Source organism: Tamandua tetradactyla, chromosome 24 (assembly GCF_023851605.1).
Source record: "Tamandua tetradactyla isolate mTamTet1 chromosome 24, mTamTet1.pri, whole genome shotgun sequence".
Classification (NCBI taxonomy): Eukaryota; Metazoa; Chordata; class Mammalia; order Pilosa; family Myrmecophagidae; genus Tamandua; species Tamandua tetradactyla.
In genome coordinates, this window is record NC_135350.1 from 31258395 (window position 1) to 31281813 (window position 23419).

Consider the following 23419-nt stretch of genomic DNA (forward strand, 5'->3'; position numbering starts at 1 on the left):
TATAATTAAAATAGGAAATTTACATCCATCTACAGCAGTTCAATGAAAAATGAAACAATCTGCTATTTAAAGAATACATATTGAGAAGTATAATTTACAATATCTCATGGTATAAGGGCAGTGAGAAATTCATGACACCATAACAGTCATGATCACTTTAAACTGAAGGAAAATTTGCCCCATCTTTGGAAAACATTTGTGAAGAAATTCACAAACAATACACAACTTAAATGAAAAATAAATCTATTCTAAGAGAATTAATCCAAAATAATTTTCACTGGAGTCTGCCAGAAATAAGAATTAAAGATTCTAAGACTTTTAAGGTTCAGAGTTTTTAAATATAGTGTACTTAAAATTAAAAGCAGACTTTCATATAAAATACTGCTTCTATTTTCTTGTACAATTACAAGTATACAAATAGAGTTTGGGGAACAAAGAAGGAAAATATGTAATGCAGGAATACAATAATTTAGGCTTGCTTCTCTTGATACTTATTATGTTAAGAATAAATGCAAGCCAACACTAAAAAAGTGACTAGGTTCAAAATCAACCTTTTTCACACTTAAATTTCACAATCTAATAAATTTTAAAACTTCAGAGAACTTAACTTCATACTTTCTACGTAGAAAATGATGTTTTGCGTTATCACATCTTTCATTTTAGAAGCAAAAGAATTATTCACTCCTGATCAAAGTTTTACAGTTTTTTATTTCCATTACTAGTAATTCACAAAGCATTTGAAGTGGGTGAGCTGAGACCAGCAAAGCTAGCTACTGAAAACAATGTGGTAAATAATATTTACCAATAACTGAAGCAAGGGAGAAATTTGAACTAATTCAATATTCTGAAGCACTGTTTGCTACATTGTTAACCACTTTTCAGAATATTTGGAAAAAATTAACATAAAATCTAACTGAAAAGGCAAAGTATCTGAAAAGATACTGCACTTCAAGGATACTTTCAAAGGAATTATTAGTATAGAAACGATGCCATGCAGTGTAATGCACTTTAAAGTAAATGCAAAGAAACTATTGATGTCAGATGGCTGTCTAATGAGATGATGTATAACAAAGTATCTAAATGTACAAAGAACAGAATAAATGTAACTACTACATAATGCATTTTTATATTTTAATTCCATTTTTTATTTTTTTAATTCCATTGATATAGGGGTTCCATATTTCCATAAAACATAAATGGAATCTAGGTTTAACAAATACAACAATTTAAATAGATATATTCACTTTTCTATATAAACTTTATAAAATTCACAACTGAATTCTGTTGAAAATACTGACCTCCAGTTACATTTTAAATGACTGAGTTTTAAAAAATTGTGAGCAAAATACAACTTTGCAAGAATATAAGTTTTTACAGGAAAAAAAATTGTGCTCCTAATTTTTTCAAAAGGGCTTTTGAGGCCGTTTAATGTTGTTAAGACTATATGACACCTCATAATAAAACAGAACAGCAGCAGAAACAAAAGCAAACACAAAAATCGAAAACCATTAGCCACTTTAGAGACACCCATATACACAGAAATATTCTACTGTGTCCAGTTGGGAAGTAAGCTAAACTTAACTGGTAATGGAGGTATAAAGAAAGGGGGTGAAGGGGTAGGGATAAATTGGATTCTTATCTTTCAAAGAAAAGTAGCTAACAAGTTTGTCAGGAGAAAGAAGCTCTGCCATGACACTAAGGTCTAGATGCAAGCAGGGAACAGATTGGTATAGAAGCATCCCATGTCTTTTACTGTAACTTCACTTGGCATTTCACATACACTAGTCATGCTATGAGCATAAACAGACTAAAAAAATCATTCACAGCTGGAAATTCATTCTGCTTCCATTTTTTCATTCATTCAACAAACTTTCTACCTAGTGTTAGGCACGAAGTACTCCAGGTGCTGGTGTGTCAAAGAGACCAAAATTCCAGCCCCCCGAGTTTGTCCTCTAGCGAATGTGCACTGAGACTGTGGAGATTAAATTGAGCATTTCCTTCTGCATAAGATAAGCAAGAACAAATAATCAAATCATTTCAGGTAACTCTCTTAACCATCCTATCTTTGAAATGAAGCAGAGTATAGCATCTATTGTATGTAAACAATTTGTCCTTTCTTCAAAATATTCTTACAAGCCAATATATTTTTTGATATGGAAATTCCAACAAATTTATTCATCTATAATTAAGTAAGATCAAGAGAGTTTACTTTTTGAAATAGGATAGACCAGATTTTTAATTGTTTAATATTTCAAACAAACAGAAAAGTTAAGAAAATGATATAACACCCTTGCGCCTATAAGCCAAATTTACAAATATTAGTATTTTGCTATTTTTGCTTCTGAGCCTTTTTTTGGAAGAAATAGAATGTTACAGATAACAGCTAAAATACCACTATCAAGTACCACCACCACCCCTTCCCATTCTCTCCCTCCCAAGAACCCACTTTTCTGAATATCATTTCCATTCAGATTTGTTTTCGTACATATTTAGTATATATGTATTATGTATGCATAAATACATAGATATCAGTGTACCATGTGGGTCAAGATTCTATGTAATTAGCATTATGCTATGTGATGGTTTGAAGCTTTATGACCTACAGAAAAATATGTTCTTTAAGTTAATCCAACCCTGTGTATGTAAACCCACTGTAAGTAGGATCTTTTGATGAAACTACTTCAGTTAAGGGATGACCCACCTCATTTGGCATGGATCTTGTGCCTCTTATTGGAGTCCCACACAAAAGGAATGAATACAAAGAAAAGCCAAGGAAGCAAGAAGTTGAAATCAACGAAACCCGGAAGAAAAGGAAGAGATCAGCAGATGCTGCCATGTGCCTTGCCATGTGGCAAAAGAGCCAAGGATCACCAACAGCCAGTTTTCAGGAAGAAAGCATCACCTTGATGATGCCTGGTTTGGGGCATTTCCCCAGTCTTAAGCCTAAGTGAATAAATTCCCATTGTCTAAGCCAAACCATTTCATGGTACATGCTTGGTGCAGGCAAGGGAACTAAAACTTACTGTATATAAATCCTTTTGCAGGTTGCTTGCTTCCATTTTCACTGTGTTTTTTCAGATATATTAATACTGGTAGGCCTAATTCATTGGCTTCAAGTGCTATAGTATTGCTACATAAATAAACCTTTGATTGCTATTCATTTCTCAAAAGACTATTCGTCCCTCAACAGAGGGATGGTTAGTTTGTTTATACGCATACACACACATATTGCTTTTGTGAAGAATGATGCAATGAATGCATTAGTACAATTATTCGAGTGCACCTGTGAGAGTTCCTCCAAGGTAAACACCTCGGATGGGTGTGCTGGGTCAGAGCACATCTTCATCAGATATTGTCAAATTCCTCTTCAAAGTAATGGAAAATAACTCCTCTTTTTTCACATTCCAAGCAATGTTGGCAATAGCAGATACTGATTGACTATTTTTTTGCAGTTTAATGCATATAAAGTGGTGTTTCATTGCTATTTTAGTTTCTAGTCTGTACATTATAGCCAATTGTTTTAGTTAACTCAGTCCACAGTTTCAGGAGAGTGAATAGTTGATTGAGAATACAGGGATAAATCTCTCAGTTGTGTTAAATAAAGTTTATAGTTTCAAATGCCCTTTACCTGCTCCCACCTCACCTATCTGCCAGCAATAATAAACTGCTATCCGGTGCGTCAGCCCTACCCAAGATCTGAACACAAAGGTCTGGTAGCATATCAGGCACTCCTTTCCCACTAACAAATGGGGACAGAGAGTGGTCTATTAGAACATTTTGCATTACATTGCAGAATATGAACTGAGACTTCAGAAAAAAATGCTTACCCTTTCATGTGAGGCACTCTGATATTTTCTATTTTATTTTCATCTGTTTATACCTCCTAGTGAGATGCACTAAACCGATTTCATCACCCCATTAATAAGTTGCAACACGATGCCCAAACTCTTCTGAGTTTCACCCTATAACGAGCTGATAGGTTGAAACTCACTCCACACAGAGCACTGACAGCAAAATATGTCTCACTGGCCCTCTGCCCAGGATTCTGCCTGCAGCCTCGCAGTCCCTCAGTGTTACAAAACCACACTCTACTTTCACGTGCATATGCACAGGACAGGCTCGTGGGAGGTCCAACACTCTTGGGACATTTTTTTTAACTAATCTGGGTGTTCTTTTGCTTTGTTTTGTTGGTAAATATTCAGATTCCAGTGATGTAGGCCAGGAGCATGCTTGGAATATGTCTAGAAGCACACCCTACTTCGTGTAATGTTATCTGAGTTCAAAGATTTGCCATAAAATATAATAAAATTCTACCCCTAGGAAGAAATCAAACGGCATATTACTTGATATTCTTAATAATCAAACAATGCAGTCAAATTCTATGCTGTGCCAAGTAATGCTTGGTATACGCTTCAAGTAATATAGACATTTGCACTGTTGAACAAAATGATAAGGTTTAGGAGGTTGGGCTTATTTTAAATTGCTTTTTTTGTTCTTAACTTTTCCTTCTCTCTGAACCCTGCCCATCTTTTTAAACACACTTTCATTGCATTCAGCTGAGCCTAAAGACTGAAAATATCTAAAGTTACCACCATGTTTGTGGGGGTGTGCATATATGTGTGTGCATGTGTTTTATGTATGTGTATGTATATATATATGAAAACAAAGCATATTTATGATTTCCTATTAGAAATACAAGATCTAACATTTTGATTAACATGTAAAATGTACTTAAAACTTTTTACAGCTATGCTAGCTATTTTTTGATGGCTATTTTATCCTTTCTTTTCATTTTACTGGATCAATATAAAAATACACCATCCAGCCAACTGATGTCTTAAGTTCAAGCTATACACAAAGCCAGTACTGAAGCAGCTTTGGGGACCCAATGCATAACACTGTGGTGTCTTTCTAAAAGTGTGCATGCACTCAGCATGGAATGTTATGATTGGATAAGTTACAGGTTTCCAAATTTAAAAAAAAAAACTGTTTTCATTCCAATCTTGTTTATGCAAAGGTTCTGAAGATTAGAACTGGCAGGTTATTTCTAACCCTTGCCTTTTCTCCCACTTTCCCTGAGCTCCTCTCTCACGCTGGGAGTCTAGAAGTGACAACCTGCTATTTTCTGGAACTGTACAGTAGCAATTTGAATAACAAATTCTGAGTCTGGTATATATTGTCAGAAATATATACCACGTAAGGGGGTGAACAGGGAAACTCAGTTGACATCAAGAATATATTTACAGGGAAAAAATGTCCAATTTAATTTTAGTACAATCATTCTCATTTCAAAAGGAAAAATTTTAACTTGCTTAACTTTAAGTTGACAATGACTTAATACATTGTCCCAATAATTATTAATGAATTTGAATCTGGAAATTTCTAGTAAAAAGTTGTTAAATACCACTTATAAATATTAAAGAGTTAAAATATTTACTCTTCTTTTGTTCCATCACAATAAATGAAAACATACCACACTTAATAGGAGATCACATAATACTGATACAAGATAATACTTTGGAGGTTTTTACATCCTTATATTCATTTTCACACCTTCATTCTCAGGGGTATCACTCCCCAATAGTAATAGTCATCTTGTTCTAAACAACACATAAGATTTAAAGAAAAACCCAGATCATTATTCAAATACCTTACCCATCTTAGTAACAAATAAACTGGTAAACTGAATGATGGTTCCCAAAAATATCAAGTCCTAATCCCTGGAACCAATGAATGTTATTTTATATGAAAAGGCCTTTGCAGGTGTCACTAAGTTGAGATGAGGACATTACTCTGAATTATGTGGATAGGCCCTAAATGCATTCCAAGTGTCCTTTAAGAGAGAGGTAGAGGGGGATTCCGCACACAGAGAAGAGGAGGTTATATGACCACAGAAAAAGAGTCTGAAATAATGTCAAGGAATGTTTTCAGTCACCAACAGCTAGGAGAAGCAGAAGAACAGATTCTCCCCTAGCCCCTCAGGAGTGCAGTCCTTCTGAGACTTTAATTTTGACCCAAAGATAATGGCTTGGGGTTTTGGCCTCTGGAACTGTGAAAGAATAATTATCTATTGTTTCAAGCCACTAAGTGTATAGTAATTTGTTGAAACACCCTTAGGAAACTAATACAACTATTTCTGCCATTATCTCAGAAAAATCTATTGGTCTTAAATTAAATAATTGCCTAATAAATTTGCAGGGAGGTGTTCCCAACTACCTGGAAAAATGCTATTCACATGCACTGGGAGAGTCTGGGAAAGCTGATGGAAAGAACTCAGCCTAGAATAATGAGGAGTGTTAAAAGTATGATAAAAAAAACACACAAAAACAAGAGAATACCTAGTCAGAGGAGAAAATGCAAACATTTAAAACCTTTCAGAAAATAATGTCAGTAATTATCAAGAGCATTAAAATGCTTGTCTCCTTAATTCAGTAATTACACTGTTGAGACTCAATGTTAAGAAATACCAAAAATCAGATCAAGTTTTATGAATAAATGTTTTTCATGGCACTTATTTATAATATCAAAAACTAGAAACAATCTCAACATTCAAGCACAGAAGAAGAGTTAAGTAAATCATGATATGCTTCCTTGGGAATATTTTATGCATTCATCAAAAATGTTCGCAGAGATTGGGAAAAAAAGGTATGTAAATAAAAGGCAACATACAAAGGAATATATAGATTATTGCCTGTGGTAGTTAGATTCAGTTGTCAACTTGGCCAGGTGAAGGTGCCTAGTTCTGTTGCTGTGAAACTGAGCCAGTGATATGTGAACCTCATCTGTTGCTCATTACATCTGCAGTCGGCTAGGAGGTGTGCCTGCTGGAATGAATGATGTTTGATTTAATTGGCTGGTGCTTAAACGAAAGAGCTCAATGTAGCACAGCCCAAGCAGCTCGGCATACCTCATCTCAGCACTTGTAGCTCAGCCCAGGCCTTTGAAGATGCAGAAAGAAATCATCCTGGGGAAAGTTGTTGGAACCCAGAGGCCTGGAGAGAAGGCCAGCAGAGATCGCCCTGTGCCTTCCCGCATAAGAAAGAACCTCAGTTGAAAGTTAGCTGCCTTTCCTCTGAAGAACTAATGAAATAAATCCCCTTTTATTAAAAGCCAACCCATCTCTGGTGTGTTGCATTCCGGCAGCTAGCAAACTAGAACATTGCCCTTAACTCTTATTTAGAATGCACAGGGTAAAAAAAGATGGGAAAGAAAAACACAGGATTGCAGCTGACTTTTTCCTTCTTTCAATTTTTTAACAGTTTTACTAAAATACACCATACACTTTCTCAGTGGGGGACTGAAAAGCAGTGAGGTAGCATGTACAAATGCTCCAGTTTTCTGAATGATTGGAAGACAAAAGAATAACATTTTACCAGCCAAAACTCCCAAATGCTTTCAAATACATCACTTTATCTACAGTGACTGAATATCTGTGAGCCAAAGAGGAGTAGATATTACTATCACTTATTTACCCTGGGTGTACCCAAGGCACTAGAAGTTTTGGAGTTTACTCAAGGTCATCCTACCGAGGCAGGAAGACAAGGACAGAAGCCAGGCATGTCATTCCAGACTAAGACCACATCACCCCTCTCCATGATGCTGCTGCAGCAACAGAACCCAGCTTAACCAAGGGGAGTGGGGAGTTTTTAACAAAATGCTCTCAGAAAAGCATGGTAGAAACCCCAAATCCATTCTGACTATCTGATATTTACACATGGAAATCCTCTCAGGTAAAATAGCTCTGGTTTCCCTATAATCTCATAAACATTTATTTACAGCTGTAATTCCACTTATAGGAGAAAATGAAAAAATAACTCTTGCAAAACTCTGGAAATTTAAAACACCCTAAAATTTACAAAAAACACATCGTAGTAATTATATAGTGATTTGTATAAAATTTTTATTTCCTCATAGGATTACAGAATAAATTCATAGGCATTTTATATTTGCATATATAATCTAGCAAACTCTATTTTTTATTACTTAGTAGTTTTTGAGCTTGAGAATTTCTTACCATGAGAATATAAACAAAGATTATTTTCATGCTTAACTGGTAAAGAAAAACATCATGCTCAAAGCAGAGCTAGTTTTCAACTTTCAGATATGCATATAGCAAATTTAGAGCATCAAAAGATCAACCATATAAAATCAACTATTAAATTTCAACTAAAAACTCAAGGGACTATCACTGAGCCTTAAAGAAGAATGAAGTTCTGATGCACACTACAACATGAACGAAACTAGAAGACATCACATTGAGTGAAATAAATCAGACACAATAGGACAGCTATTGTGTGATTCCCCCTATAAGAGATTGCTAGGCTATACAAATTCATAGAGACGGAAAGTAGACTACAGGTTGCGGGAATAAGGAGTTAAAGAGTTACTGCATATGCATGGAGGCTTTCTTTAGGGTGACAGAAAAGCTTTGGGAATGGATGGAGGTGACACCAGGACAACATTGTGTGATTAATGCCACTGAATTTTATGCTTGGGAGTAGTTGAGATGGGAAATTTTATGTTGGATATATGTTATCCCAATTTAAAAAGAGAGAGAGACTAAAGAGACAATGATTTAGTATTGCATATTTAATGCAATACATGACCCTTGAAAGGATCTAATAAAGGAGGAGAAAACGTCCAAAAGGACATTATTGGGACAAATGAAAAAACTGGAATGTAAATTACATGCTTCATATCAATGTTAAATCTGTTGAATTTAATAACCATACCTAATAAATGTGTTTACATAAGTGAATATCCTTGTTCTTAGGAAATGGACATGGAAATATCACATGTTCAAGGAGCATGATGTATGCAACCTACCTTCAAATGTATAGAACATAGATGACAGATGACAGAATATGACAAATGTGGCAAAATGTTTAAAGTTGGTAAATCTGGGTATCTGGATACAGGGTATATTTGTGGTCTCTGTATTGTTTTTGTATTATTTTTGCAACTGTCCTATAAGTTTTAAATCACTTCCAAATAAAAAGTTAAACAAGTTTTCACAAAAAACTCCATCCCTAAACTCTTTTTTTTCTTTCTGTGCTGGGAAAGATGTTTTTGACCATCAAGTCTAGATTCAACTGTCAAAAATAATGTTCTCACAGGCTTACATACATGCACAGACATATATATCACTAATTTGAGAAATTACACACCTCTGAAGATACATATTATTCATTTTTATCCTTTGAGTTAGTATTAGTGAAGATACAATTTTTATATACCCCAAATGAGCTTTTAACCAGAACTACATCACAGAATGAAAGTCAAATATCTAGAAGTAGAAAGTACTTACTGTTATCTTTGATAAAAGATTGCCAATTATATCTAAAAAATCATATTGATGGGAATGGTGACAAAATATACTGAAAAAATGTATTTGTGTCACCAATAGAATTCAGTTCAAATGCCAACCAGAAGCTCTCGATGTACTCAACAGATAGCCACAAATAGGATAATTTCTTTTTTATGACTTGTGCATTTGTACCACATTTTAGCATTAAATAAAATATGTAGCACAATCACTTCTGTTTTTAAAGAATGTTCACAGGATGATTTCCAATATTTGCACACAAAAGAAGCATAAAAGTTTAGGAAAAGTCCTAATCGTTTTAATTAAAAACTTAATTTCTACATAAGGCACATTTTTTATACCCCTCACAAAAAACAAATGTCACAAACCTCATAAACACCAGGGTTTTTCTAGATGAGTACTTTAAAGTGACGTATGTTCATATCTAGCCAACACATTTCTGTACAAACCTGCAAACTGTCTCTAAGATGCCACAATTAAGATAATTTTCCTTGATCCAACTGAACGATAGAGCAACTCTTGAATGAACACGAAGACAATTTTACACCAGAGTTGATGAGCAACAGGGTAAGCTTTGTTCATGAATTGATTTTTAAAATTAAGAGGAATGTTTGTCTAAAATTTCTACATTTTTGTTAAGAAAAACAGAGACAAAACATTTTGATTTTCTCATAGATTATAAATCAGGGCAAAATTGAGGGGAGCTATGTAAACAGTCCACTGACTGCATCTGTCATATACGATGCAGCGATTCTCTCCACAATTAGCCTACTCACCTCTTTGCTGCCATCTTTGAATAAACATGTCTTGAAGCACCATTAATCTAAGCAATGAGGGATATATTTCTTTCAAGAACAAACAAATTTTAACTTTGGACTAGTTACACAACTGTAAAACTAAGTGGAAGAAAGAATTCTGTGATATTTGTTTACATTAAAAGTTGGAAGTGATACTACCAAGTCTGTCCAATGAGAAGTTACATTAAAGAACTTTAGGCAACAATGTTAACTATTTTCTTTTCTACTGTTATTCTTGTGCTTTATAGTAGCTGCAGAATAATTGTTTTGACCAATGTTCAGAGAACCCAGGGAGGACATAGTAGTTTCATCGTGAATTTAAAACAATTTTAAAAATCCAACAGTGATCAAATGAACTCATTTTATTTATACATTTTAGAAATATGCTAAAATGTTAAAAGGAAAAAGAAAAAGAACCAACTACCATGCTTCCCTAAGTATTTAGTGCCCAACAGTACCAGCCTGAAGAAATATGACGTTTACTTTCCTCAAATAATTTCAAAACCAACCAAAAGTCAAATCAACAACAACAAAAAAATCCACTTTATTAGAAAAAGGATTGAATAATACATCAAGGAAAATACATATCTCATTCTATACATATCTTTAAATTATTCTACTAGGGGCAATACACTATATAAACAATTTTCAAAAGGAGATCCTTAAAGAGCAAATCCTTTAAAATAAAGTATAGGACAGATGTGGACCAAGGCCAGGTATCACAACACTGCCTGCCCCAAGACTACAGGGGACATCTATGTAAATGATAATTAGGGGTTTCTGTCTGTCTTTCTTTCTTTCTTTCTCTTTCTTTCTTTCTTTTTATAAAGGCTAAAGGGCTATGTTTGCTTTAGAAAAGTAAGTGGGGAAAGTAGGTATATATGCTAACTATTAAAAAAAGTTGGTCTGTGCCAATACATTGGAGAAACTATCTGAGAGCCATTGATAACGTGTGGAAATGTGACCTCTGAAACGGAGCCAAGGTCACAGCGAGCCAGGGTGATCACCAGCACACGATAAATACCATTTGTGTGTTTGTAAAGACAACTTGGGTAGTGGGTTATTTTACATTATGCATCTCATTGCAAACAAGGTGGGTAAGGAAAATGCAGGTCAGCTGTGCTTTTACAGTATTGCATTTCTATACTCTCCTTGTGGGGTTACTAAAACATTAGCAGTGCCTTACTTGTGAAATACATGGGATCTTTTTCAAGTTGGGAGTTAGTAAGGTTGTTTTTTAAGTGAAATGTGAAAGCAACATTACAATTTCCAAATTCAATTTCAATAACTACATTAACATGACAAGGTTCTCAAGAACTGCCAAAGATAACACAAGGAGACTGTTTACCTTGAGAAGCACATTTTACTGTGGGAATCAAATTTTCTACCTCAGCCCAATTTATATTATTATCCATTCTGACTCGGCCACACAGAGGTAAACCTATACGGTTCCTGCCTTTCTTCAGATTAATACCTTCCATTTACATTCTGCCTTCTGCTTAGAGGTTCTCAGGTCACGATTTTATAGGAATGGAAAGGCACCAAGAAATTTTGTTTCAAGTCATGAGACTCCAGCTATAGAAAAGGAAGTAAAACTCACTTTCCTGTGCATTAAAAACAGATAATTTCTTTCTGGCAGATTAGAGAAAGACAATTTCAGTTTCTGTTTATATGAGAAAGCCTCAGCTGTTCTTTATTAGCATGGTACTGAAAAGAGTTTCCTGAATATGTGAAATAGCAAAAAGTAAATTAAAAGAAGTCATATTTTCTCTGAGAACATACGCATGTATTTCTTTTTTGGGAAGCCCACACACAAATGTGAAGAGTCCACTTCACGCAAATTTACTATTCAAATATTTAAAAGGCGTTGGGGTAAAGCCTCATTAAGAAGGATTGAAATGGCCCATTACTATAGACAGAGAGAGCCTGTCCTAGGATTGACTATAAACGCTAAAGTGCAAAGTCCAGAGCCAAAATAAAATGTTAAGTCGCAAATTTTCCTTTTTTAGAAGGTAAAAATATTTTTTACAGAGTGTGGATGTTATGACTCATTTCTCATTTTTAATCCTTTCAAGTTTTAGATCATATAGGGGAAGATTTTTATTTTAAGTATGTGTCACATTCTATTTTTCTCTTGCTACAATAACTTGGCAACATTGTATCAATGAAAAATTAAAATTAGCCTTATAAACATTAATAATATTTAAAATATTGGGCACCATAATGCCAGATGCTTCATTCCTATGATCTTTACCAAACGTTTGCTTTTGGTATTCCTTCTTTACAGATGAAAAAACTGAAGTTGGGGATGTATACTTAATTGCACTGAATTCCAAAGCTCATTATCTCACATTTCCTTAAGAAACAGCACATTCATATCCCATGACAAATGTAGGAAGGGATATGAAACTTGAATTAGATGCTGCTTAGTAATTTTAAAAAGACTTCCAAGACCTATCTCTAGTAATTCGCCTATTCAAAAGTTGACAGATTAATGAATCTGTGAGATTTCGCCTTCTCTTGCTATACAAATACTTGCGAATCTTCCAAGGTTCCATTCATTATGATGTCTTCTCGAAAGCTTCCTAGCACCATACTGATTAAATTATGTCTTTACTGGATGATGGGATTTATTCCCACAGTTAACTATGACTAAAGATTATTCTTTTTGTTGGTGATGGTGTTTCCGTCCTCAACTATCAATACAGTACCTGGCACATGTTCAATAAACGCTTATTAAAAGAATGCATGTACAAATAAAACTGCTCAGCCATTCAAACACAAGGCTAAACTCTGTATTAAAGTCTCTCAAAGTCCGAAAAGTGTATGAATCAAGTGCAGAGATGACCAAAATGAAGATTCCGATGTAGGAAGTTTGGAGTAGGGCATGAGATTCTGCATTTCTAACAAGCTCCCCTGTGATGACACTGCTGTGGTTTCTGAACCATCCTTTGCATAACAAGGACTTAGAGTCCGTGAACAGTTCAGAAAGACGCACACACCTCTTGGATGTGAGCCTCTATGTAGACTTAATGCCAAATTTCCAATGATCAAACTTGGTAACTAAGAGTAATTATGTGTTTAAGTAAATTTCGCTAAATGAGAGATAAGCTTTTTTGTGGAGGACCACTCTTAATAATGTTCGTTTATTCATTCCCAAGAGTCAGGACAGTGCTTCACATACAAGATGAACTCAATTTAAAGTTGGTTAAGTACAGATATTTAAAAATTAAGTACTTGGGGGGTAAAATCTATCACTGATTTGCCTTTCTCATCTGTCACAGTGCTTGGCATAGTGTGTCGAACACAGGTGAAACTCAGTAAATAAATGTTGAATGAATAAACAAACAAGCAAACCACTTCTCTAGAAATCATTGGGTTTTTAATCACCCTAGTCAAGGTCATTTTCTGCCATTTGATCAAAACGCTAACTGATCTGACAAGCCCTAGATATTAATGAATATGCACTGTCATAAGGAGACATACAAATCATCTCTTTCCTAGTTCATTTTTAAAGGTTACTTTTCTTTTTTCTCAAATGCTACATACATTTTCATTCCAACATTTCCTTTCTGCGGGGCAGAATTGAAATTCGTGGCCACTATTGCTTTATTTTCTGTTCAGAATTGCTGCCACTTTAGAAACCACTAAAACCAGAAAGATTAGCATTAGCCACAAGATGCAAGCCACTGCAGCCATTCTCTTCCTATTTAATTTTAAAGCACCCAGGTGGGTCTTAGCTTTACATGCACACAAAAGCTACTAAACCGTATAAATGGAATGTTACACTTATTTCCTAAAATTTTATATGTAATATGCTTTTGTTATCAGAAACCAAGAGTATGATCTGCATAAAAATGTTTCAAGAGAGGACATGATTGTTCCATTGAACCAAGTTTCATTGCTTTATCTCTATATGCATTTCAGTAAATTAAGATATAATGGCATGTACTGTGGGAAAGCGCTTAAAGTGTTTCAGCTTTTTATCCCCCAAACAAGTATTAAGCACCCACTACACACAGTGCCTACATTAGGTGTTATGAGGAATATAAAGGTGAATATCCCAATAAATCTTTGAGAAAACGCAGACAATAAAATTGCACCAGAACAATCGAAAAGGGCAAAAAAAAGATTCCTCAACTATTTCTTTTAAGCTAAATTTTTAAATCCATAAGATGAAGTTTCAAAGACTCTACATGGGACTTAAAACGGTGCAATTATTTGTCTTTTTCTTTAAACACTTCTCTGATTGCCTTTTATTCCTTTACATAAGAATCATTCTGTGGAACTTGACAGAGGTGGGCAGTTCAACACCGTGATGTATTAAATGGTACTGAATTGTACTCTTTAAAATGGTAAATCTTATGTGATTTGAATTTCATCACAGTAAAAAAAAATCATTCTGGGTCATAACCATACTCATGTAATTTAAACTGCCATAAATGTTTTTTTTATGATATGGTAAGAGCTTCAGAACTGCAGTTAGTAAATAAATATTCATTCTTCAATTGCCAATTATTCACAAAAATTGAGAGAGAGAGAGAGAGAGAGAAAGAAGCCTGCATTTATTTTAACAAGTAACTCAAAAATACGCTTTGGGTGGGGGTTACCTCATTAGCAATAAGTGTAGACATGCAGACATTCCCTTACACAAAACCTCTTTCAGCAGCATCAGAAAGAGAATGCTTTTTGCATGTGTCACTTCTCAGGTCCAAGCCTCCAGCACGCTTCTTGTTATATGCAATTAGCTCCATGCCAAGATTTAGTACATTTCATAATAAATCCCTTGACCACTTAACTGGAGGCTTGGCAAAGATGGAAAGGCTCTATTCACCAAGGCAGAAAACAAGCCACAGGACTTACCCCACAGCAAAACTCACTCGCTGGATGCCAACACACTACAAATTTCAACAGCCTGCCATGCCTTCCCCTTGTCCCTCCCCTGTGCTTCTGAGTAGAGGTGGGGGCAGAAAAAAATACAACCTGCCAAGTGACTGTGATTAAAGAGTATATAAGGGGGAAAAAAAAAGCTACAGACAAGTTTGGTTTGTTTACCTCTTCCTCCTAAATCTTGTCACTAGCTGTTCCCTTGACCTAACCCTTTAAACCTGCCCTCCACAAAAACCTAAATATCACTTCATAGATGAGATCCAGAGTTCGCCCTCATTTAAACAGTAACCATCTGTTGCTTGCAGGAAGACTGTGGCTCCTTCTCAGGTTTCTCGTTTTGGAACATGGATGCAGTGGTACATGATGGTTACTCTGTATGGGAAACTTCTCAGATGGCAGCAGCAATCAAAAATAGGAGAGGAGACACAGGACCAGAGAGGACTTCTCTGTTCATAATCAGAACAAAGAGCAAAACCTTTTATTTTTTTCAACGACCATTTTTTAGCACTGAAAGAATCAGAACCACGATACTGCAAAGTAGAATATACACAACTTTCAGAATTGCACAAACCTAGATTTCAATCTTGTTTTCATTTTACTATTTTAAGCCTCAGTTTCTTCATCTGGGAAATGGAGGTAATTTATAGTTGCCTTATAGTAGACACTCGATATATTCTACATGTTTTATAATTTATATTAATTAAATATAATATTTAAACATTATGCTAATGTGCTTTACATGTTATCACTGCGGAAAAACATTCTAAGCACAGATTAGATAAAAATATAAGAAGGCAAGGGATAAAATATTTTCATTAAAATTGCAGTTAAATTCCCTTTTGGATAACACATCTGGAACATCACCACAACACTAATTACAACATAAGTTCATTAGGAGGGAGGTCTCTTAAACCCCACATCAGAAACTCCTGGTACTCACATACTGAAAGGACTTCACTATAAATTTCTACACATGTAAAATAAGAAAATTAACGAAGGATCCTGAAGCCAATATTTAATAAAGCAAAAACCTACTTCTATGTAAATTCAGTATTATGTACTACAAAGTTCGGATGTTTAATACTGGTAAAATGTATTGGTTTCCAGCACAGGAATCAATGGAGCAGGTGGTTTCTTTAGAGATATATCATTAACACCTTTCTAATAACAAAATCTAATAAAATAATATAGCTCCTGTGGTGGGTTAAATAACATTCCCCCAAAAAAATCATGCTTATGGTCTTAATCTGCTTTCTTGTGTGGGGTAGGAGCCCACTGTAAATGAGCTCTCTTAAAGATGTTATTTTTAAGTAAGGTGTAGCCCAATTGAATGAGGGTGGGCCCTAATCTGAAAACCAAGGTCTTTTATAAACCAAAGAAATTCAAACATAGTGAGAGAAAGCTATAAGGAGAGGCAAGAAGCCAAAGTCAGCAGAAACCAGAGAGAAAGGAGAGGACATCAACTTGTTACAGGAAAGCAATCAACCCCTGTGGGAAGCAAGCCTTCTAGCTTCCAAGGCTATAAACCAATTACATTTCTTATTGTACAAGCCAGTCCACCGGATGGTATTTGTCATAGAAGCTCAGGCAAAACTAAGTCAGTCCCAGGTAAATCGCCTTATATAACTAACTAGTATTTGAAATCAGGACTAGCCTAGAAAATTTTGGTCATAAGTCAAGTTATGGGGTATAAGCACTGACTTTTCAGGCAGCTTTCTCCTGTCTAAATTCCAGCTTTATCACTTAGCAGCACTGGACAAAGTTACCACACAATCTTTTTGTGCTTTTCATCTTTTTGTGTGTGTGCTGTTAATCACGTTCACAATGTTGCACCACCATCACCACTATCAAACTACCATTTTTTTCCCATCATCCAAAACAATAACTATTATTCTTCAGCCTTAAATCCCCACCCCACCCCATTCCCTGGTAACCCATATTCTATATCGTGAGCTTGCTTATCCCAGTGTGTAGGATTCCCATGAGAAGCAATCTGGTGTGGGTTTTTATTTGTTGGTAATGTTTTGATTATTGATTCAATTTCTTTACTAGTTACCAGTCTGTTCAGATCCTCTATTTCTTCTTGAGTCAATGCAGGTAGTTTGAATGTTTCTAGGAATTTGATAATTTCATCTACATTATGTAATCTTTTGGAGTACAGGTGGTTATTGTACTGCCAGAATTCAATATAACAGAAATTAGTCGGTTTTACAAAGGGGATTTATGAAGTTACAAATTTACAGTTATAAGGCCATGAAAATGTCCAATTAAGGCACCAAAAGAAAGAAACCTTCTCACAGGAAAGGTTGCTGGCATCTGGGGTTCCCTTTGCCACATGGGAAGGCACATGGTGACGTCTGCTGGTCCTTCTCTCCAAAATGTCTCTAGTCTCTAGGTGATTCCCTCTTAGCTTCTCTGAGATCTTTCCAAAATGTCTCCGCCTTTTAACTTCTCATAAAGGACTCCAGCAACGGGATTAACAGCCACCTTGAATGGGCTGTCACATCTCCTTGAAAACAACCTAATCTAAAGGTCCCACCCACAGCAGGTCTGCACCCACAGGGATAGATGAAAAGAACATAGGCTTTTCTGGGTACATAACAGACTCAAACAAGCACAGCTATTATAGACATTTTATTTCAGTAGGGTCAGTAACAATAGCCCCCTTTTCATGTCTGATTTTAGCCATTTGTGCCTCTTTTTCTTCCTCAGTCTAGTTAAAGCTTTGTCTATTTTATTGATCTTTTCAAAGAACCAACTTTCGGTGCTGTGAATTCTTTCTATTATTTTTTGTTTCTTTTGTTCTCTGTCTCATTTATCTTTACTCTGAATTCTGTTGTTTTCTCTGTTCTAGTTTTCTGGGCTGCCCAAGCAAGTATCATGAAATGGGTCAGTTTAAATAAACAACAGGAAATTTTTCACTCACGATATGAGGCTGAGAAAAAGTCCAAGTCAAGGCATCACCAAGGTGATGCTTTCTTCTCCAAGGCTCTGCGTTCTGAGGCTGGTGTCCTTCAGCCCTTAGCTTGTCACAGAGCAAAGCACATCACTGCATCTCCTGGCCACTCCCTTCTCTTCCAGGTACTAGTGATGTCCAGCTTCTTGCTTCCTGAGGCTTTCTCTCTCACTCTCTCTCTCTCTCTCTCTCTCTCTCTCTGAATGTCACTCTGTTTATAAAGGACTCTAGATGTAGGATTAAGACCCATCCTGACGGAGGTGGGTCACATACCCTTAACTGAAGTAACCTCATAAAAATGGCCTACCTACAATGGGTTCACATTCACAGAAATGGACTAAATTTAAGAACACATTATTCTGAAGAATATACAGCTCCAAACCACCACACCTTCCTTCTGCTCATTTTGGATTTAGTTTGCTTTTGTTTTACTAGTTCTTCTAGATTTCAGGTTAGGTCTGTGATTTGAAATCTTTCTCGTTCTTTCATGAAAGCATTTTGAAGCTATAAATTTCCCCCTCAGCACTGCCTTCGCTGCATCCCATAAATTTTGGTACTTTGTATTTTAATTTTCACCTACCCCCGAGATATTTCCTAATTTCCCTCTTGATTTCCTCTTTAACTCACAGGTTATTTAAGAATACACTGCTTAATTTCCACATATTTGTGAATTTTCCATTTCTTCTTCTATTACTGATTTCTAGTTTCATTTCATCGTTTTCAAATCATATTTGATATCAACTTGATTTCAATGGTATAAACATACATTTCCTTAGACTCCTTCATCCCCCCACCTTTCTTTTGTGCTTGTTACAAATTATATCTTTGTACTCTATATGTCCCAAACCATAGATTTACCATCATTTTTTATGTATTTGCATTTTACCACCTGTAAGAAGTAAGATGTAGAGTTACAAACAAAAAGTACAATACAATAGTACTGGCATTTATAATTACCCAAGTCTTTATGGAGTCCATTTCTTATCACCACTCTGAGCAACTGTCTAGTGTCCTTTCCCTCCTGTCTGAAGAACTCCCTTTAGCATTTACTGGTATTTATATTCGCCAGCCTCTTCCTTCTGCTCTTCCCCAGATGCTGTGCTGTGTTCTAATGGACTACAGGGTTTCAAGATAATGTATGGAGACAGTTTCTGCCTGTTTAGTAGCTGCTCTGGGAGAGGGACTGACTCCTGGAGCCCTAAACCTTACCCCTAGGGAAAGGAACTTACAGGTCACCCTCTTTCTCAGCAGGGTTATGGGGACCTAGAATATATGCTGAAGTTCTCCTTGGCTTTCCTATTTATTCCAGTTCACTGATACATGAAATCCCTATCCTGAAGGAATATCTATCTGGCTGTTTCTCTGACCCCGTTCCAAGTTCTAGTAAAAGACTCCTGAAGGAGTTCAGGTTGGAACTCTGTTCCCATCAGCATCATGGGGACTTGAAAACAGATAAAACCTATTTCAAACTCCCCACCCCCGTACGCCCGACCCTAGCACTAGGAATTGTTGTCACTAGTTCCTAATGGCCTGACCCAGACACCAGATAATGCCTTTTCTAGTCAGCGGTCAGGTAGAGACTCCTGCATCTAACCTACTCTCGCCAGCACACATCTTTTACCAGAAGAAAAATCCATGATTCTGCTCCCCAAGGCAATAAGGGTTTTTAAGTACATGGGCAGAATGTAGTAGCCCAACTGAACTTTATCATGCTGAAAATTTAATCTCAATATACTTAGCCTGGAAAAAAATGAGGTTGTATTTATAGCCCAAAAAGCAGTGTTATTAAACACTTCCAATGACATTACTTGTGAATTTTTATTTATCATGTTACTATCTTTTAATATGGACATTTTTAAGTGAGCAGTGAAATATGAAGTAAGTACTTTGCTGAAAACTTTATGGAGTATATTTAGTAATTATTTAATGCATAAAAATTTTTGAGACAGTTCATTTGAATAAATCAAAGTCAAACACATTTTATTCTTCCTGTTCGCTCATCTGTTACTACAAAAGATGTAAGGAAAGTAAAGCATATCTCTACACCATTAGGATGAACTAGTTCAACCTGCAATGCTCACATAGAACAAATGTCAATCGATTCCTCCATGATTTCCTTTTCTTGCTTATTTTCTTCTCACTGAAAATGAACTGGCTTAATCTCATTAAAGAACTGGGGAAAGATTTTTATTCTCTTCTCCAGTTGCATTGAGATTTCACTTACCCTTTCATTACAAAGAGCAAATGAAATAACCTCTCTACATTGATTTATAAATTTATTGACATCCAGATCCTTATGAGCTGTTAATTTATCTTCACTGTTATTTTTCTTCATCTTAAGTTTAGTTGATTGTCACTTGAGAAGTATATGTTTGAAAGCTTTCAAGAGTTTTTTATTTATTCCTTTCACTAGGTCTATAATTGAGGTAGCTGCCAACAGTTTGATAGCACCAGTTTTCAATACAAAAGGGGAAGAAATAAGGAAGCACACTGGAGTAGATAATTAGAAATTTTGTAGTTTATTTTTATAGAAAACTGTAAAAATAAAGCAATTACTGGCACCCATGAACCTTTAAATGGAAATACAATGGGGAGCAACTCTGAAAATGACACTGGCTCTTGTATTCACCTTTTGGGGCCTCTTGAGTCTCCTAAAGTCAGGAGATTTTTTGACCAACACTTCCTGCCTCTATAACCAGTCGTGTTGTGAAACCAAACCCTATAATTCATGTCTCTACATATTTCACTTTCAGAGAAATAAGCAGTGATTTCCTCTCACAGAGTTTGTGGTTAATCTTGCAATATTAAGAAAATATTTCAAAAACAACAACAATAATACATGAAATAATGAAGCAAATAATTTCCAGAGCAAATTTTAAAAAGAACAATAGAACATATGACCAATTACCATTCAAAAGGCAGAAATTATATTGTATTTTATTTAACATTATCTTTGTCTTTCATTACAACAATTTAAATTTTTAAGAACATGAGCAGAAACATGGAGATTAAATTGAAAGAGAGTTTAATCCCACAAAAATAATTCTTATACATTTGTTTTCGACTGGAAACAACTAGGTAGTAAAAAATTTAGAACCATTTGTGAAATACAGAATTTTGCACAAAGGTAGAATTTAGTCAGGAATGTGAATTTGTAGCTGAAGCTGTGAACTGATGTTTAATAACCAAGAGCCCAGCACAATTGTTCAAACACTATTTACATGTTCTTAGTATAATACAGCTGTAAAGATCATAGGATCTCAATTTTATCCCAGCTCTGCCACTTATTTGCAGTGTAATCTTGGACAAGTTCCCTAATCTTCAAATGCTTCTATTTTATCCTCTATAAAATGAGAATAGTAATGGAACAGTACTCACAGAATTGTTGTGAAGGATAAACTGAATACAGGTAAAGCATTTAAATACTGCCTACACAGTGTACCACACCATAAATAGTGGCTATACATGGGGACAAATTGGTTAGTCTTAGAGTTGACAATCCCAAAGGACATGGAACTTAATCAGAGGTAGGACCTCTGAAGTCCACACAACCAGTTCCACATTTATACTCTCATATGAATGAAACCATCCAGAACTATCGGTCTGAAAGGGAAAATGAATTGGATTTGCTCGAAAACAGCATAATCTTGTAATCTAGTTTGTATTAACCTGAAAAATGTTATCACGATGATATCAGCAATGTTTGGGGAAAGGTTATTACCAAGTGTGTAAATGTTTGATGAATAGATGAAGTATGTAAACCAGCATTTCAAATTAAAGGCGCAAGTTACTTTCTTATTATGTAACCAATCCACATCCACTTTGTCAGGTTGTTTTACACCGATTTTCTTATCTTCTGGGATTTTACTGATAATTAAAGGAACAGTCAATGTAGAAAATATATCATCTTTCAGTTCTCTTTAGCATTTCACAAAATGAGAATGTCAGAAGGCAAAAATGATGCCTAAAAAACAACTCAGACTCTTTAAACAGTCATTATGACCTTACCTTTATCAACAAAGCATGAAATGACCTTCCTTTCCTTTCACATTGAAGAAAGAGTAAGTTGAACTCCACCCTGTCAACAAAGGGAAAAAAATGAGTTGCTATTTGTTTTAAGCTATTGACTTGAGAAAAGTTTGTGTTATCTTTCTCACAGTTCAAATGCAGGGTCAATGGTAATACATAATTGAATTTTTTTTTAAAAAAATGCTTATTTCTATTATAGCACCTTCAAGTTATGACTTTTGAGCTCCTAGCCTACAAATATGGGAAAATATAGTACTCCACAGAGTAGAATTACAAACATCATATGAAATTTCCACATTAAATTCCATCTGACACTTTTCCAAAAGAAAGCAAATATTAAATCTACACAGGTTTGATTTGGAGATGTCATTTAATGCAAGGTTTTACCTAAATAAAAGGATAGCCACAGATTTTGAAAGGAATTATATATATTAGATTTTCATCCATAACATTTTTTCTAACCAGGTTTATTTACTAAAAAAAAGGAAGCAAGAAAATAATCATCTTTCACAGCCATGTCCCCATTCTAGCAAAATGTATAAATCACAATTAGATCTTAATTATGAAATCTGTTTTTCTTTTTTTTTTCACATGGGCAGGTACCGGGAATCGAACCCGGGTCCTCTGGCATGGCAGGCGAGCATTCTTGCCTGCTGAGCCACCATGGCCCACCCTGAAATCTGTTTTTCAACTTAAACACTAACAAGAAACACAATACATGAGAAAGCTAAAAGTTGGATGGCTATGTGGTGAATATAAGGTCAAAATGAGACTATAAAGGCATGTTTCATCCTAATTTCTTCCATTTAAATAGGCAACCAAATTAATACCTAGAATGACTTAACAAAGTGAGTTGACTGCCAGATTTAGAGTAACAAAATTCTCATTATTCCAAAGCAAAATAAAATCCATTGTATTTAGTTCCAAATTACCCAAAGTTTTTGTCAGAATACCCACCTCACATATTTAACCCAACATGAGAGACTGTGGACTTCACAAAATGGAACATTTTAAGAATTCGAACAAATGATACGTTTATGATGCCAAACCCACAATAAGTTGATTTATTATTTTATTAACCTTGTGTTTTAAAGAATATTACAAATTTAAGAGCATTCCTTTCACACACAAAAAGCCTTAGTGAAAGACACAATCAACATAAATCACATCACTCTACAAAGAGACATCAAACTTAAACTTCCTTACAGTAGGCAGTCTTGCCCAAAATGTTCACATCTACTTAGAAATGCAGTTATATTAATAAAAATGCACATATGCAAAAAATATAAACAAAAAAGAAAGAATTCTGGCACAAAGCAAACATTCCCCGATAAAGAATTAATTAATTCATATACCCATCGCATCCTGGATTTTCCATTATGAGTTTTGACCTAGAAGGGCTGCTGAACCTCTCTATACTCC

The 23419-nt window shown here is 35.2% G+C and overlaps 1 protein-coding gene across 2 annotated transcripts in view; it reads right to left on the bottom strand.

Moving 5' to 3' along the window:
* Nucleotides 1–23419, bottom strand: part of BMPR1B (bone morphogenetic protein receptor type 1B) — a 437645-nt gene that overhangs the window by 261274 nt on the left and 152952 nt on the right. For both annotated transcript variants that reach the window (XM_077142829.1, XM_077142827.1), the window contains exon 2: nt 21977–22046. The gene's annotated coding sequence lies outside the window, so the exon portion shown is untranslated. The remainder of the gene's footprint in view (nt 1–21976; nt 22047–23419) is intronic.